At 46.6% G+C, this 17,212-nt stretch overlaps 2 non-coding genes across 2 annotated transcripts; one reads left to right on the forward strand and one right to left on the reverse strand.

The window, feature by feature from the left end:
- Positions 1 to 8,641: 8,641 nt before the first annotated feature.
- LOC136531947 (small nucleolar RNA Z247) lies at positions 8,642 to 8,780 on the reverse strand. The gene has a single exon (XR_010778133.1). It is a non-coding gene; the product is annotated as a small nucleolar RNA Z247 (small nucleolar RNA).
- A 1,108-nt stretch (positions 8,781 to 9,888) lies between these two features.
- LOC136531948 (small nucleolar RNA Z247) lies at positions 9,889 to 10,025 on the forward strand. The gene has a single exon (XR_010778134.1). It is a non-coding gene; the product is annotated as a small nucleolar RNA Z247 (small nucleolar RNA).
- Positions 10,026 to 17,212: the final 7,187 nt, after the last annotated feature.

Genomic DNA, 17,212 nt, shown 5'->3' on the forward strand with positions numbered 1-17,212 from the left:
CTTAATTTGTCTTTATAGGAATATTCCTCTGGTGGAACAAGTTGGGTGTTGGATAGTGGATGCACCAATCATATGACTGGAGAGAAGGACATGTTCACATCATTCCAACCAAGTCATGATCAAAGTGGAAATATTGTGTTTGGTGACAATGGAAAAGGTGAAGTACTCGGTTTGGGTAAAATTGCAATATCAAATGATAATTCCATTTCCAATGTCTTACTTGTGAATTCGTTGAGATACAATTTGTTGTCCGTTTCACAACTTTGTGAGATGGGTTACAATTGTCTCTTTATGGATAAGGGTGTGGAAGTCTATAGAAGGGAGGATTCCTCTATTGCATTTACGGGTCATTTAAAGGGAAAACTCTATCTAGTTGATTTCACATCAAATAGAGTAAATCCCGAGACTTGTTTAATGGCAAAATCTAGCATGAGTTGGTTATGGCATCACTGACTTGCCCATGTTGGGATGAGGAACTTGGCCAAACTTCAAAAAGGCGAACACATCCTTGGACTAACAAATGTTTCTTTTGAGAAAGATAGGATTTGTAACGCATGCCAAGCGGGAAAACATATTGGAGCTAAACATCCCGCCAAGAATGTTGTGACAACCGAAAGGCCATTGGAGTTGCTTCACATGGACATATTTGGACCCGTCGCTTATATAAGCATTGGTGGTAACAAATATGGTTTTGTAATTGTTGATGATTATTCTCGTTTCACTTGGGTATTCTTTTTGCGTGAAAAGAGTGAAGTCCAAGGAATCTTCAAGAAGTTTGCAAAAAGAGCCCAAAATGAGTTTGATGTAAAAATCAAAAGAGTTAGAAGTGACAACGGGACGGAGTTCAAGAACACCAACATTGAAGAGTTTCTTGATGAAGAAGGAATCAAGCATGAGTTTTCAGTTCCATACACTCCACAACAAAATGGTGTTGTGGAGAGAAAGAACCGAACGCTCATAGAAGCCGCAAGAGCAATGTTGGATGAGTACAAGACTCCAACCAACTATTGGGCAGAAGCGGTCAACACGGCATGTCATGCCATCAACCGCTTATATCTTCACAAGATAAGAGAAAAGACCAGCCTATGAACTTCTAACCGGTAAAAAGCCTAAGGTGCACTACTTTAGAGTTTTTGGATCCAAGTGTTTCATACTTAACAAGAAATCCAAAAGTTCTAAGTTTGCACCAAAGGTTGATGAAGGTTTCATGCTTGGTTATGGTACTAACGAACATGGATATCGTGTTTTCAATAAAACCACCGGTTTGATTGAAATTGCGGTAGACGTGACTTTTGATGAAACCGACGGCTCTCAAAAAGAGCAAGTCAATGTTGAGAATGTAGGTAATGAGGAAGCCCCACATGAAGCAATCAAGAAGCTTGCTATTGGTGAAGTAAAGCCCATTGAAGACGAAGATGAAGACCATGTTGTGCGTGATGATCTTGATCCAACCATTCATCATGTTTCATCAAATGAACATGGTGAAGCTTCTGCAACAAGAGATAGTCAAGATGGGAGATCAAAAGAAGCACAAGGTCATTCTCATGAAGATGGTGTCAACAATGAGCGAGCTCAACCACAACTTAACAATGGAGAAAGTAGTGAGGTCAACCCTCCACAAGCTCATGATTGTGATCTTCCAATCGATCATGACCATGATGATGATGATGGCCCTATCCAAAGATCAACTCAAGTGCCAGCACCCTAGAGTGCATCAATCCATTCAACGGGATCATCTCAGTTGATAACATATTAGGGAGCATTCGACGAGGGGTAACTACACTGTTCCCGTTTAGCAAGTTTTTGTGAATATTACTCGTTTGTTTCTCCTTTAGAACCTCATAGGGTGGAAGAGGCACTTGATGATCCGGATTGGATGATAGCCATGCAAGAGGAGTTGAATAATTTCACTCGAAATGAAGTCTGGTCCTTGGTGGAAAGACCCAAGCAAAATGTGATTGGAACCAAGTGGGTTTTCCTGCAACAAGCAAGATGAGCATGGTGTGGTAACAAGGAACAAGGCAAGGTTGGTGGCTCAAGGATTCACTCAAATTGAAGGCTTGGATTTTGGGGAGACCTATGCACCGGTGGCTAGGCTAGAATCAATTCGTATTCTACTTGCCTATGCCGCCCATCATGATTTCAAGTTATATCAAATGGACGTGAAGAGTGCATTTCTCAATGGCCCCCTATCCGAGTTGGTGTATGTAGAGCAACCACCGGGCTTTGAAGACCCCAAGTATCCAAACCACGTCTACAAGCTCGACAAGGCGCTCTATGGGCTCAAACAAGCCCCTAGAGCTTGGTATGATTGTTTAAAGGATTTCCTACTCAAACAAGGTTTTGAGATAGGAAAGGCCGATGCTACTTTGTTTACTCACAAAGTCAATAATGATATCTTTGTTTGCCAAATATATGTCGATGACATAATATTTGGTAGTACTAATGTGGCTTTTTATGAGGAATTTAGTAGGATTATGACAAATAGGTTCAAGATGTCCATGATGGGAGAGTTGAAGTTCTTTCTTGGATTTCAAATCAAGCAACTCAAGGATGGCATGTTCATAAGTCAAACCAAGTACACCAATGACATGTTGAACAAGTTTAACTTGGACAAGGCCAAGCCCATCAAGACACCCATGCCAACCAATGGACATCTTGATCTTGATCAAGGAGGAAAGGACGTCGATCAAAAGGTATATCGCTCTATGATTGGATCACTCCTTTACCTTTGTGCATCTAGGCCCGATATTATGCTTAGCGTGTGCATGTGTGCAAGATTTCAAGCTAATCCGAAAAAATGTCATTTGATGGCCGTTAAGAGAATTTTTTGGTATTTAGTGCACACTCCTAATCTTGGCTTGTGGTATCCTAAGGGCTCCACTTTTGAGTTACTTGGCTATTCCAATTCGGATTATGCCGGTTGCAAAGTAACCTGAAAGAGTACTACCGGAACTTGCCAATTTATTGGTCGTTCCTTGGTGTCTTGGAGCTCTAAGAAGCAAAATTCCGTTGCTTTGTCCACCGCCAAAGCTAAGTATGTGGCGGCCGGCGTTTGTTGTGCCCAACTACTTTGGATGAAGCAAACACTAAAGGACTTTGGATGTGAGTTAACCAAGATTCCACTTTTGTGTGACAACGAGAGTGCCATTAAGTTGGCAAACAACCCCGTAAACCACTCTCGAACAAAGCACATAGACATCCGGCATCATTTTTTGAGAGACCACGAAGCCAAAGGAGATATCGCCATTCATCATGTGAGCACCGAAAAACAATTAGCCGATATCTTCACAAAGCCCCTAGATGAGTCAAGATTTTGTGCTTTGAGGAGTGAACTAAATATCATTGATTCTCGTAACGTGGCTTGATCCCTTGCACACAAATTTTGTTTGATCTAGTTAGGAGAAAAGAATTGTGAAAACATTGTGTGTTACTTTCAAAATCTATTTTGTAATTTTCATGAGTGACTATTGTTTTATATTGGATGAATGAAATCTAGTCACCTATGAAAATATTAGTGTCCATCATATTTTTGCCCCACATGGTAGAGCGAGTGCAGGTTAAGGTGTTTTTCTATTTCCCTGCATCAGAAGTCCCGACAGGCCGGGAGTCCCGGCTCACGCCGGAAGTCCCGGCGTACGCCGGGAGTTCCGACGCAGATCTGACTGCGTCGATCCGTTACTCGACTCCCTTATAACTAGCCCCATCATTTTTACTACAGTTTCTCTTCCTCTCCTGACACCGACGCCGATGCCGCCTTGGCTCCTCCTCGCGCTGCCCCATCGCGCCCTCCCCTCCCACCGCCGCCCTTCCTCGTGCTCTGGCCTTATTTCTTCTACACCGCCGCCGGAGGTCTTGCCGGTAGTGCCGACCGCCCTCCCTCCCTTCCACCGCCCATGCCCTCATTTTCTTCGGATCGTGGTGGTCTTGTCATTGGTGTGGAGGAGATTCCATTGGTGGAGGAGATTGTGCCCGTGGATTTGTTCGTCGACGACTGCGATTCGTTTCTTTTCATCTCTTCCGTTCTCATTTCAAGGTATTACCATGGTATTCTAACCCTAAATCCAATGTACCTTGTTTTGTCTCTATTCTTTCTTCCTCTCTACTCCTCTATCTCCCTTGTTTGGATGTGTGTCGTGATTTGAAGCCCCATGAATGGGATGGTCACCGTGTGCGCCGGAAGTCTCGGTGACCGTCGGGAGTTCCGACCGTCGGAAGTCCCGACGTACGCCAGAACTCTCGGCTGCCGAAAGTCCCGACTTCTGCCAGGACTACCGACCCTATGGTGACCACTCCATTCCCGTTTCTTCACTTCTCGATGTTCGTTCACCTCTCCTTGTATTGTTTCTTAGTTCCTTTTTGTGTTCTATGCAGTCATGGATGGTGGTAGCAGTCCCTCGTGCCATTGGGAAAAGCGTTCTAAGAAGACTCAAGATCATGCCGCTGTTCCCAAGCCGCTTGGCCGCACCAAGGCATCTTACTCGCGTGGTGCTGGTGGTTCCCGTGGCCATGGCCATGGCGACCAGGGGTCATCGGCTGCCGCTCCTCCTCCTGCCCCTCCTGCTCCTACTCCTGTTGGGGCTGAGCCGATGGTTGAAGAAGAAGAAGAAGCGCTGGACCATGCCGGATGCACCCTTGTTGTACCACCGCTTCGCACCCCGACTCATGGTCCGCCGGGGACATTTTAGCTTGTTCCATTCACCGGTGTGTCGCCGGTCATGAGGGAGCCCTCCATGGCTCCGAATCCGGCTGATGGATGGACTCCTCCCCTTCTAGTGAATTATCATCACCGAGTCAAGGACATCCAGTACAACAGAGGAAGGAACCTGTATGTAGAGGATGAGAAAGATCTCCACCTTGAGTATCGTTTCTGGCACCCCTTCCATTATGATTTCTATGATTCCATTCTTTATCAAAAGTTTTTGAAGGAGAAGGAGCCACCGGTCCTTCAGATGAAGTGCATTGATGCATATTCTCTTGGCAAGTACAAGGAACCCGAGCTGGAGCAGATGGTTCGGGATATACAATTAATGGGGCTGTCCTACCTGCTACAGTTTCGAAAGAATTGGAACAACGAGCTGATTTGTCAGTTTTATGCTTCTTATCATCATGAGAGACCAGACCGGTGCTGTGGACTTTATTCATTGGACCACTGAAGGCAAGCACTATAAGGTGGACTTCGTCAATTTCTCTCGCCTTCTTGGTTTGGGTCACAACGACAGGAATGCAAATGAGTTGACTGAGTATGAGGATCTTGCTTTGGAGGAATATCAACACATGTATCTTGAGGGTCACAGAGCTGATGGACAGACCACATTTCTGAAGCCATATTATTATGTTCTGAACAACATCCTGAGACAGATATTGTATCCGAAGGTAGGTGACTCCACCTTCCTTCGTGATGATTCACAGAAGGTGCTTCAGAGATTTGGAGATGAGTTTGAGAAGTTCTCCATCAGTCACTATATATGGAATAAGATTCATGATGCTACTGAGGATCCGGTAAAGCATCTTCCCTATGCACCGTACATCATGCATATCATAGAGCATGTATCCGGCATCCATTTTCCCTATGACTCTGAGCATAAGGTCCTCAAGATATCCAACAAGACCTCTATCATAGCTGCTAGAGAACTCAAAGAACAAGCTAAGGTAGCCCAAGCTAAAGGGAAAGGTCCTTCGGGTTCTCGCTCTCGCCGTGGTGCTGCCACCACTGTTGCTGCTACTGCTCGCTCATCCAGTGACGAGCCCCTCTCTTCGTCCTCCTCCGAAAAGAAGCCTAGCAAGTTCAAGTTTCTAATGACCTACATGTTTGGACAGTGTTGTGCTAGTGCTCAGCGTGAGCACGACATGCAAGAGAGGCTATATCGGTTGGAACAGCATGCAGGCATTGTATCTTCTCCTCCGCCGCCATTTGTGCCTCCTCGTGATCCGTTGGATTTATATGATGAGGCTTGTGCGGCGTACGAAGATGATGCTTCTTCTTGCCCGCATGGCAAGGGGAAAGCAACTGAAGAGGATGAGGAATATCAAGAGGAAGAAGATGATGAAGACGACGACGATGGTGAGGAAGGTGACCAAGGCAAAGCCAATGACTCCGATGATGAGTAGTTGGTTTCTCATGCGGCCTACCCCTTTTGGCACTTGTTGACAAAGGGGGAGTGTTAGGCTTTGATTTATTGTAATAAGTTAGTTGGTCTTTATGTTTTTGGAACTTTAAAACCTTTAGCGTGTATGAACTATGTCGTGTGGTGGCAACCATGTGATGGACAACTATCTATTTATATGTGTGTGATGGATGATTGTAGAATAAGTTATGTTTTAATCTATCTTATTTGCTTGTGCTTATCTCTACTTGTCATGATGAATGTTTTTGTATGGCCATGGGTTACTTCAAGTTTCTACTTTGAAATCTTGGCCATCATACTTCTTTTTACTTGTTGTGTGAAATAACATGTCATATTGCATCTCTTTTCACCGATACTTATTTGTTCACACATACTTGTTGCACCCCACGGATTGCAAAATTTAGGGGGAGCTTTTGTCTTGGTGTATGCAAATCATGTATACATGATTCCAATTGAAATTCAAATTCATGCATACATCAAGGGGGAGCTCTCCATAAATTTTGGGGTTCAAAAGTTTTAAAATCTTTCATTCTTATAAAAGCCTAAGTTGGTTGTCATCAATTACCAAAAAGGGGGAGTTGAAAGTGCATTTATGTGGGTTTTAGTGTATTGATGACATCCAAATTAGAGACTAATGTGATCTTAATGAGATATGTTGCAGCTATTAGTCCCATGAAAGATTCAAAGAGTTGATAAAGATGAAATGGTATCCCTCAATTCTTGAAGTTGTAAAGGCGGACGAACTCAAAACGATCTCCAAAGGTTTTAATCTTGTTTTTGAGTTTAGGATCCGCCGCACTATAAAGAGGGATGCAAGTTTAGTTGGTCTGAGGAAGATAGAGTGCTCAAGCATTTAAATAAAATCAAAAGAGAGTCACTCTAGCACTTCACGAGCACATAGAATAATTTTCTGTGACTTTCGGTATCGGAAGTCCCGACGTAAGTCGGAACTCTCGATAGTCGGAAGTCCCGACCTAAGCCAGGAGTCCCGGCACCTGTGCTTCTAACTGCTCGCTGTCTGTGCACGTCGGAAGTCCTGACGTTCATCGGGAGTTCCGACCGTCGGAAGTCCCGACGTTCGCCAGGAGTTCCGACACTGACCTAACCCTAGCCGGGAGTCCCAGCATCAGCGGTGCTGGCTGGCTGTTTAACTGTGCACGTCGGAAGTCCCGACGATCGTTGGGAGTTCCAACTGTCGGAAGTCCCGACGTTTGCCGAGAGTTCCGACACTGACTTCACCCGTGGACTTCTGACCCTTTGTGAACAGTATTTTCTACTTACGTCGGAAGTCCCGAGATCTACGTCGGGACTTCCGACGTAGATCTGAACGGTTGGATTTTCACTTGGAGTATAAATACTCCTCTCTTCACTTTCTAACTGTTACGGACTCATTTCACAGTTGACTCACTTCGTGCTGAACAGATCCCAAGCAACTAAAGCACCCCTCTCCTTCCTCCTTTGCTCCAATCTTCGATTTCCTTTGTCTTTGAGTGAAAGGAGAGTGAATTAAGTGGGAGCATCATTTTGGAAAGCTTGAGCACTTGATTTCTTTGTCAAGCCGGTTGTCTTTGCGTCTATTACTCTTGGGGCTTTACCCCTAGCCGGCTAGGCGTTGCCCAAGAGCTTCCATCTTGTGGAAGAGCGTTGGAAAGTTTGTATCACCCTTCAATTTCTTAGTGGAAAGCTCAAGTGACCTTTGTGGTCACTTTGAGAGAGGCAAGGAGGTGGAAAAGACTCCGACCTTAGTGGTCACCTCAACAACGAGGACGTAGGAGCTCCTTTATGGGGTTGCTGAACCTCAGGATAAATCCTTGTGTCCCACGTGCTTGTTGTTGTTGTGATTGCTTGAGATTACTTGTATGTGCTTGTCTCTTTGTCTCCCAAATCTCCATTTTAGGGTTTGGACTCGATTTATGGTTTGGAGGCATTAAGGCGTCAAGGGAGTGACCCAACATCTTCACCAAACCACTAGGAAGTGAGGCTTGTAAGATTATTTATCCGCAAAGTTAAATTTGGCATTGCTTTTGTAGTTCACTTAGGCGTCGGGACTACTAACGTTTGCGTCAGAACTTCTGACAACGTTGGGAGTTCCTGGCCCAAACGTCGGGACTTACGACAGTGGCTGATAGAATTGAACTTAGCATTTGTAGTAAATTTTTAGATACGCCTATTCACCCCCCCCCTCTAGGCATTGTTAGATCCTTTTAGGTGTCGATGCCATAGGAGGTTGTTGCCGAGGAAGCAGTCTTCTACGATGGCCTGATGAAGGAAGCGTTGAATCTTTTGAAGCATCAAAGGACCATGTGGCCATCTTTGCCACACAATTGGCAGACGACACCCGAGGGTGCCCCAACTTGAGAGAGCCTGCCGCCATGACCTCCTCTCTATTCGTGACCAGAGCCATGGCTAGCACCTCAACCATGAGGGCTATTGTTGTTGCCGCCATGGCCTACCTTTGTGGCCATGTTGGTGGAGCGAGGATTGGTAGCCACCGCCATGAAGTTCCATCTGCTTCTCAAAACTGACAAGTTGGGTATATAATTCTCCCACCAAGATGGGTTCAACCCGAGCAACGACTGCGGACACCACAGGATTGAACTCAAGATCCAATCTAGTGAGGATGTAGGACACGAGTTCTTCATCTTCAAGCTTCCTGCCAGTAGATGTCATCTCATCCGCCAATGCCTTCATCTTGGTGAAGTACTCATTGATGGGCGATGCCCCTTTCGATGCCGTGGCGAGCGCCATCCTGGTGTTGATGACACATATGCGTGGCTGCAACGCGAACATACCCTCAATGGTAGCTTAGGCTATCGATGTCGTCTCTGCGATGGAGACTTGCAACAGGATCTACCGCGAGAGAGAAGATAACAGGTAGCTAAGAACCTGCTGATCCTTTGCCACCCACATCTTAAACTTAGGGTTCGCTGTGGGTGGTATATCTTTCTTGTCATTTCCCTTTGGAGAGGGCAGGAATGACGGTGGTGGCGGTGGCTGTGCCGATGGACTGATGAGGCCGACAAGATGAGCACCCCTCAACGTGGAAAACACCTAAGCCTTCCACATCTGGTGGTTGTTGCGCGAGAGCTTCTCGGTCACGGGGACGAAACAACATGAGGAAACAATAAATGCTATGGAGGATGAGGAGAGCACCATGGGAAGGGGTTGTTCCTAGCTATATTTACATGAAGCCGAGCCCTCAAAGGAGACAACTAGTTCTACCCATTTTCACATGGCAACCAGAGCATCTTTCCTCATGAAACTTTCCCATGGCGCTCCCCTCATCCTCCGGTGCATCTGCTGTTTCCTCGCTCGGTTTCCTCCATGTGCCCAAGAAGCTCTAGCGCAACAACCACTAGATGTGGAAGGCTCAGATGCTTTCCATCTTGAGGGGTGCTCAGCTCGCCGGCTTCATCAGCTCGTTGGCATAGCTACCAGCGCCGTTCTTGCACCTCTCCGAAGGGCGATGGCAAGAAAGATATATGGCCCACATTGAACCTTGAGTTTGAGATATGGATGGCAAAGGATTCTCAGCTACCTGATGTCTTCTCTCTTGTGGGAGATCCTGTCATAAGTCTCCACCGCATAGACAACATTGATAGCTTGGGCTGCCATTGAGGGCATGTTTGCATCACAGTCACATGCAGGTGTCATTAGCACGAGGATGGCGCTCGCCTCGGCATCGAAAGGGGTGTTGTCCATCAATGAGTACTTTACCAACATGAAGGTACTGGCGGGTGAGATGGCATCTACTGGCAGGAAGCTTGAAGATGAAGAACTCGTCCTACATCCTCATTGGGTTGGATCTTGACTTCAATCCTGTTGTGTCCGCGGTTGCTGCTCGGGTTGAACCCATCTTAGTGGGAGAATTATATACCTAACTTGTCAGTTTTGAGCAGCAGACGGAAGCTCATGGCGATGGCTACCAATCCTTCGCCAACGTGGCCACAAAGGGAGGCAGCGGCAACAATAGCAACCCTTATGGTCGTGGTGCTGGCCGTGGCTCTGGTCGTGGACAGAGAGGAGGTTGTGGCAGCCGGCGCTCTCAAGGTGGAGCACCCTCGGGTGTCTCTACCAGTTGTGTGGCAAGAGGCCACACGGTCCTTCAGTGCTACAAAAGATTCGACTGCTTCCTTCACCGGGCTGCCATAGAAGACTATTTCCTCTGCAACAACCTCCTATGGCATCGACACCAACTGGTACATATGGACTAAGGTGCCACCGACCACATCACTAGCGAGCTAGAGAAGCTAACGATGTGTGACAAGTACTATGGAGGTGAACAAGTTTATGCGGCAAATGGTTCAGGTATGGAGATTAACCATGTTGATCATAACATTTTGCGGTTCCCTACTGGTAATATCCATGTCAAAAACATTCTTCATGTTCCAAAAGCCAGCAAGAATCTCTGTAAATCGCCTCACGCGTGATAACAATGTGTTTCTTGAGTATCACTATCATCATTTTTCTATTAAGGAGCAGGAGACAAGGAGAACACTCCTCCAAGGCAGATGTGAAGGAGGTCTCTACCCCTTGAAGTCGTCCCCAAATAAAGAAGTGCTCGGTGTTGTCAAGCCGTCTGCATCCTCGTGGCATCATAGATAGCATGCTTTCACTCATGTAGTCCTGCAAGTTCTTAGTCGCCACAAGCTCCTTTTGTTAAAGATTTGAACAATAATAGTGTGTGTCATGCATGTCAAAAGGGCAAGACTCATCAATTGCCCTATCCTCGGTTCACTAGTGTGTCTGCTAGTCCTATAGACCTTATTTTCTCAGATGTATGGGGTCCTGCTCCAACCTCAGTTGGACGTCATAATTATTATGTTAGTTTTATTAAACAAATATTCTTGATCTTTAGCTTTTGCTTCAAGAAATGGGGAAACAAAATCCACAGATCACGCAGCTGATCCAGGAAAACCAAGCTGAGTTCCTGTGTTTAATCAGTGATCCTGCTGACGGAGCTGAAGGGTATGGAATTAGCATCCCTTGATGGCAGTATTTTTGTAGTGATATTTGTGTTGTGTGCTTGATGTTCTTGGTATCTTGAACCAGGAGCTTGCTAGATTAGCTCGGTGATGCTGGACTGCTTCGGACAATAGCAGTGACACCTGAGGAGAAGAAGCTATACAACGTGTAAGCAAACTGATTCAACTCGGTGTGCGTAACTACTACAGAATCGATTTTTTAGGGATGGTTCATAACCTTTTGTAGGGGCGGTTTGGTCAGCCGCCCCTACCGAACCGTCTCTACAAATCATGCATTTGTAGAGGCGGTTTCCAGGCCGCCCGGGTGACTCGTATTACCAGCCGCCCCTACAAATTGATTTGTAGGTGTGGCTGCCCCTACAACGTGTAAGCAAACTGATTTCCATGGTAGAGGAAAATTAATTAATGGCTCATTTATCCATAAATAATTAAAATACATATTTATTGATTACAATAAACAATTTCAAAGACAACAATTAACAACAATTATACTTTACCCAATATCTTTCATACAAACCCTAGTCTAATTTCATCAAACATAAATTTACAAAAACGAAATTAATAAAAAAACCAAACCCTAGATCTAGATCCACATGCACATGAAACATTCATAAAACTAACTAATTGTTCACTAAAATCAAGAAACATGGACCAAATAAGGGTACGATCTTGTTCCCCTCCCTAATTTATCCTAGTACATTTAAAACTTGAGTCTAATTTGCTTCATAAGTAGCTCAAGCACCATAGAAGAGAGAGAAAAACAAAACTCTAATTACTCACTAACCAACCATTAAAACTTTAAAAAAATGTGGAATATCATTTTCTTACCTTCTACAATATCTCCACCAAAGAATTTGAGACCAAAACCTTCTCTCCATAGTAGAGCAATTTTTTGAGAGGTGCCCAAAGCCTCCCCACATTTCTTTCATGTGTTGGAGTGAGTAATCCGAGGAGAAAGAAGGTGTTGCAGCTGTTTTATATGTGGGTCATTTGTGGGGAGCGGACTGGTGATTGAGCCGTCCCTATAAATTGAAGCTATTTATACGGGGGCATTTATATGGGCGACTTAATCACTAGCCGCCCCTACAAATAGCAACGCCGGGTGCGGCTGGTGATTAAGCCTCATTTGTAGAGGCGGCTCGTATCACCAGCCGCCCCTGCTGTTCTATTTGTAGGGACGGCTGATGTCTGGGCACCCGAGCATGTCACTGTAGGGGCGGCTTCATCACCAGCCGCCCCTAAAAAAAATTCAAACCGTTGCTAAAAATCGTTTTTTACGTGTGCGTGTTGCCCGTATGTGTGCATCAGCTTACGGTGCAAAGGACATGACGAATAGGCAGTCTCCATATTGCTTTATTACTGGCTGCGCACTTCACGTTGTTTGCATTTTCTGGAGGTTTTCTTTGCTTGCAACAAGGATGAGCATTTAGCGCCCAGATATCTGTTGGACCACATGAACAAGTTTGATGACGAAAGCTCAACAATAGGATGGCAGATGGTTTGGGAGGTGCATGATGGGCGCAGATGTAATGGCGGAACCCATTGGATTCCAATTGCAACATGAGTGTTTTGATTTTTGAAGGCTGATTGCCCCCGGTTTTGGGGTGTTGGGGGTTGAGATATATTTTGAGTTCTTCTTGATCATCCTTTTTTTCTCTGTTTATGTACGTAATTCTCAATCATCTCGAGATATTACACTGTTAGCGGTTGGTTAACTGAATCTGATGATGTAGTAGATCAATGAAAGAGTGCGTTCCTTTTTGTTAGTGCACGGTGAATGGCATGGGAATATCGAGTGTTGGTTATCATTTCTGTTGTACTGTGTTTGCAAGGTGCCTTGGTACATGTCGTAGTCCCTGTGGATATAGACATGAACATTCGAACACGTATTGCACGCGATGATGTTTCTGCAGGTGCAACTGTTCACCTCGAGGGTGATAACACGTGCTCGATACCCTGGCCATGGCATCGAAATATGCTTGTGTGAAGCTGTTGTGCTCGCGGCAGCTGCGATTTTTTTTTATGCCTTAACTCTTTGAGTATAAGTTGTACTATCTAAACTCACGCACCAACTCACACCACCATACGCACATAAACACACACTAGTGCGTAAGCTAAACCTACACCTACATCTACACGAAGAAGCTGCATGTGGCTGAGAGATATCCGAAGTTTTCCAGACTTTGCCCGTAACGGGCACGTCACTCTAATCATTACAGTGTATCCACGCGTGAAGTTGCAGATACTCAGGACCTGCAAATTTATTATTGGAGAAAAAACCCGTAAGACACACAAGTGTCGATCCCGAGGATCAAAGTCACGCCCGGCCGCTAGCACACCTGGCGAGCCAGCCAACCGAGCTACTCTCGGTCCTCAGGCAGCTGGGATTTAATTTGCCGTAGGGACGCTGAAGGTCCAGAACAGTGCAGCTGGGATTTGATTTGCCGCAGGGACGCTGAAGGTCTAGAACAAGGCAACATACAAGATCATCTTGATCATCTCGGACCAGAACCTTGCCAGGATTACCTACACGTCCTCTCCATCCTGCAGCTTGACCACCAGCTGCTTCCGTCCCAAACCTTACACCATTCTTCACCACCTCATCCTGATCTGAGCAACATAATAATGCATAAACTTAGAGGTCGGGGCACAAAGAAACTGGTAAATCTCTTCACTGACGGTATTTTTCTGTTTCTGAAAGAATTTCACTGACTGCTTTGAAGTTCTTGGACAATGCCCCGTCGTCAGGTAGGAGTTCCAGAGTGGCTTTCACTTTCAGCAAGTACACACAATGCTGGGAGATGCAGGTTGCCACATTGCGGTCAGATGAGATGAAGAGCTGGTTGAAGCTGCGTTCCTTGCCTCGAAGATGCTGTCTTGCGATGCGCCAAACAAGTATCACATCGCTGGCGCGCCTTCTCCTTGGAATTGGATTGCCCAGAGGACACTGTTTCCGAACGCGCTGTTCTCGAGTGCCACCACCGCCTTTGCTACTTACGAGCGCTTCGACTAAGGCTGCCTCCAACTCTCTTGACACCTTGACACGGTGAAAAGGCTATTTTTTTTAAACGAATCAGGAGAGCAGCCGACTGTATTAAAAAGGCGAAACCCACACCGGGTACGAGGTGAAAGGGCAATCGGTGTGCTAGTAGCAACTAGCGACGGCACTTAACCCATCTTATCACTGCTGCACTACTGCTCTTTATCCACTTGATTCTGAGTTTCAGAACAAGACCAAGCCATCTATGCACGCAGGGAGATTGCTGCCACGAGGGAGGTGGCATGGGTTGCGCGTGTAGCTACATACAGATCAGAACAGTGTTACCTTGAGCCAGTTAGAGCAGATGTATGCAGCCTGTTCATTTGGCTGTGGCTTGTCGTAAATTATCGTAAATTTCTAGCCGGAACAGTATTTTTCTCTCTCACAAACCAACCAACCGAACAGGCTGATGACCATTGATGCCTCCCATGCTTCTGCAAGTATGGCTGCTACAAGAAGGAACAATGTTGGGGAAAAAGCATAAATTTTTTGAGACAAATTGTATTCTCCAGTTGTTCGGATAAGAGCATAATGGAATGAAGCAAATTATCACACAATGTCCGTGTTAGAATATTGCCTACAGACAGCCTGTTCGTTTGGCTGTGGCTTGTCGTAAACGATCATAAATTTTTAGCCAGAACAGTATTTTTCTCTCACGCAAACCAACCAGCAGTACTTCTTCACGAACCAGCAACGATACGAACCAGCCAACCGAACAGGATGAGAAACTCCAGCAGACAAACAAAAAGTGATAATAGGGAGAGAGACTATGATACTATCTAGGGGCCGCTTGGTGGATGTTCTCAATTATGGTAATATTTCTCGTAGGGCGACACTCCTGTTGGTGGGCCATGAGCCCAACAATCCTCTCCTGTCCTATCTTATGTGCTCGTCCACTTGCTTCTCTAGAAGACTCTCTAGTTATGCAGTCTCTTAAAAAATCATCGCAACGCCTCGGCCGTGCGCGAGGCTCCGTCGTGCCGCCTCGGCGCTCTCCACGGCATCCGGGTGCTCGCCGGCCGGCATCTCTGTCATGCCCAAGCACGGCTGCCCTGCCTTCCTCTCTCTCCATCGCATCTCCTGCTCGCCGTGGCCGCTCGTCTTCCTCCGGGCCCTTGCGTCGTCCTTACCTTGCTCTGGTGCCAGATGTGGCTGCCTCTCCTGTTGCCGCTTCCTCCTCCACCCCATGGCACAACCCTCCCGGGCGATGACATGTAGTAGATGAACTCCTCTGCCACAGGCGTACGCAGCTGCGCAGCCCTCCTGTTTGTTATGGCACCGTGTTGTGCCGGTTGCCTTGAAGCGCCTCTGCCCCCTCCTCGCATAGACGTCCTTCGTGTCACCCATGCTGATGGCTAGCCTACTCGTGGATGATCTTGGACGGGAGCAGCATAGTGCGTGCGCGTAGCTGCGCTCCCTCCGTGCAACAAGTAGCATGGAGATGTTGCGCGAAAGCGCATGTTGTAAGCGTATGTTTCAATTATTTTAGAGGTATGTTGGAAGTGTTTCGTATGGATGTTAAAAGGACATAGATGCGTTCTTCTCTGCACAATTCATCCATGCCTTCTTTTATATGTGTGCCTTCTCCTTTTCGTAATTCCTGTCAAGACAAGACCAAACATGCATCGGCCCATACCTCACGTGACGGCCCACTCGTACAGGTTCCTTAAGATTTTCCGCTAGCTCCACCAACAGCTTCACAAGTCTTCAACTAAACGCACCATGGGAAAACAGCTCCAGGCGTGGAGCTCCTTGAATAGCACTGACCGGAGTGGAATGGAGGTGAGGGAGCCAGAAAAACAAACTTCACCTGTTCCGAAATTCCCCTCCGCATGCGTGGGCGGGCAGCGGCCTATGACCAAGCTAGGGGACGATAATGGTCGGTGGAGAGATGCGGGCGTGCGGGGCAGAGACCTGGGTGGGCGGTGGCAAAGGCAATGACTTCGGCGAGCAACCGCTGAGGAGGGCCATGACGACGGGACGCAGATGGGAGCGTGGTGGACGGCAAGGTGCCGACAGCGAGGGTGTGTGGATGAGAAAGATGAGGTGGGTCAGACCTTGGGAGAGAGATGGGAAAGAAAGAGGAAGAGATGCAAGACATATATAAGATTGTCTCCAACAGCATAGGTAAAAGACGACCCAAACATAAAATACACAGTGTTTTGCGTCCTAAGAACATAGCTCCAACGGCAAGCATGGCAGGCATTTTACGTAGCAAGCGAGTCGGCGGGCAAAAAGAAAAAAAACATCGTCTCTCTCGGCGACGCAAATCCATCGGAGAAGCAGAGGCAACTGCACCGAATAGATGGCGACGACTGGTGGCGGCATAAAGGCGTTGAATATCCCCCATGCGCCGCTGCCGAAGAAGGGGAAGTTAGCACGATCGACGCTAGCACCGGCGTTGGTAGTGCTGCCGCTGGGTTCGGCTGGGACCTCCACTGCGCACGGCCTGGAGTGCTCACGAAAGAACAGAGAGGGAGCCGATGAACACAAGAGAAGGAGGCAGCACGAACAAAGAAAGGAGAGCCCTGTCAGATTTGGCGCTGGGGCTTCTCAACGGGCCCTCTTGCCACCAGCGCCGCTGCCACCGCCAGGGGTCACCACCGAGCCCACCACCGCCAGATCCAGCATTGGGGCTCCTTCGCAGACTCCCTCGATGCCCGTGCCGGCACCGATTCCGGGCGCAACCGCCCTGTAACAAACCGGGTTTTTGATAAAGCCAAAAATACGAACTTTTTAAAAATTTTCCTGCAACGTGTGAGACATGTAATTGCTAGGTCAAACACGAAGTCCAACTCACTAACAAGACGTTGCATACATGTAGATGGTTTGTAGGTGATTGCCGGAGTTTTCGAGTTGTCCTATGTTTGAGTCTTGATTATTGTTGGATATGTGGGTTTTGGTGTATTGATGACATCCAAATTAGGAGCTAATGTGATCTTAATGAGATATGTTGCAGCTATTAGTCCCATGAAAGATTCAAAGAGTTGATAAAGATGAAATGGTATCCCTCAATTCTTGAAGTTGTAAAGGCGGACGAACACAAAACAATCTCCAAA

This window comes from Miscanthus floridulus, unplaced genomic scaffold (genome assembly GCF_019320115.1).
Source record: "Miscanthus floridulus cultivar M001 unplaced genomic scaffold, ASM1932011v1 fs_485_1_2, whole genome shotgun sequence".
Classification (NCBI taxonomy): Eukaryota; Viridiplantae; Streptophyta; class Magnoliopsida; order Poales; family Poaceae; genus Miscanthus; species Miscanthus floridulus.